Consider the following 1,698-nt stretch of genomic DNA (forward strand, 5'->3'; position numbering starts at 1 on the left):
TTTTGTCCCAGGTTGACACTAAAATCATATGTCCCTGCTGGCATCTTGTAATCCATTGTTGTCTGGAAGACAATAGTCCCCACTCCAGCTGATTTGAGGCGGCTTCTTTTGGCTGGAGACAATGGACATGTAGGTGTTGGTACCAAAGTGGTTAAACATTTCAAAAGAGCCAACACAATACACCAGGTCAATGAATAGACAATTCAAGAGGACATCTCTAAGCAATGGTGGAAAACCCAGCTAGGCTGTCATAAAGCATGAACAGATAAAATCAATTAGCCCCCAGCCCATCACACACCTACCGTGTTTCCCCCGATAGTAAGACACCCTCGATAGTAAGACATAGCGGGGGTTTTAGGGAGGTCGTCTAATGTAAGACATACCCCGAAAGTAAGACAGAGTGGGACTTTCGGGGTAAAAAGAATGTAAGACACTGTCTTACTTTCGGGGGGGTGTTACTACTGTATCGGGGAAACACGGGGCTCCGCTGTGCTGTGAGAGCCGGGGGGAACTCCCCGGAGAGGGAGGGGGCGTTCCCCCCGGCTCTCACAGCGCAGCGCTGTGAAGAAGGACTTTGCCGGCGGCCGCTTAACCCCCCGTGTGCCAGCCGCTTCTATTCATTTCAATGGCACGCTTCCATTTAAATGAATGGAAGCGCTCGGCACGCGAGGAGTTAAAGGGATTCTTCCATTAAAAGAAGTTCTTTCCTCTGACCACGTCGGAAAGCCTTAAAAAAGGCTATTCGTCTCCTACCTGTTGCCATAGCCAGCGCCGCCTTCTTCCTCAGGGCTCGTTCACATCTGCGCCCGGTCTCCGTTCTGCAGGTTTCCGTTTCCTGCATAAAACAGAGCAGGATACGGAAACCTGCAGGACTCTTTCTCACCCATTCATTTGAATGGGTGAGAAAGATGTCCGGCCGTGAGCGGCGGTGAGCGCTTTATGCTCTCCGCCGCGAATTCGGGTTTTATAATCCGGACACAGAGTCGGACATGCAGTACTCTGTGTCCGGATAAAAAAATACGGTTTCGCGGTGGAGAGTATAAAACGCTCACCGCCGCTCACGGCTGGACCCGGTCTGTGCTTTGCGTCTTCTGGCATGCAGAAGACGGAAAGCACAGAACGCAAACCAGAACGCAGGTGTGAACCTAGCGTCAGCTGCATCCGCCCCGTCTTTGTCCCCGTCGGGCCTCATGGATGACGCATGCGCAGTCGGCTCTAACAGGCTCTCGCAGCCAGAGCCGACTGCGCATGCGTCATCCATGAGGCCCAAAGAAGAGACAGACGGGGCGGACGCAGCTGAGGAAGAAGGCGGCGCTGGCTATGGCAACAGGTAGGAGACGAATAGCCTTTTTTAAGGCTATTCCGACGTGGTCAGAGGAAAGAACTTCTTTTAATGGTAGAATTCCGTTCAAATAGTATTCGCGCATCTCTAACTTCAATTGTAAGAAGTTACAATTGAAGTTAGAGATGAACGAATACTATTTGAATAGCACGCTCCCATTGCAATGTATGGAAGCGGCAGGCAGACTGCCGGCGGCCGCCGCTTAACTCCTCGCGTGCCGCCTCTTCAATCCATATGATTGATGATGATGGGGGTGGGTGGGGGGGGGTGGTTGGTTTTCCCAATATAAGACATACCCCGAAAGTAAGACATAGTGGGACTTTGGGGGGTAAAAAGAATGTAAGACACTGTCTTAC

The sequence above is a fragment of the Leptodactylus fuscus genome, chromosome 5 (genome assembly GCF_031893055.1).
Source record: "Leptodactylus fuscus isolate aLepFus1 chromosome 5, aLepFus1.hap2, whole genome shotgun sequence".
Lineage (NCBI taxonomy): Eukaryota > Metazoa > Chordata > Amphibia > Anura > Leptodactylidae > Leptodactylus > Leptodactylus fuscus.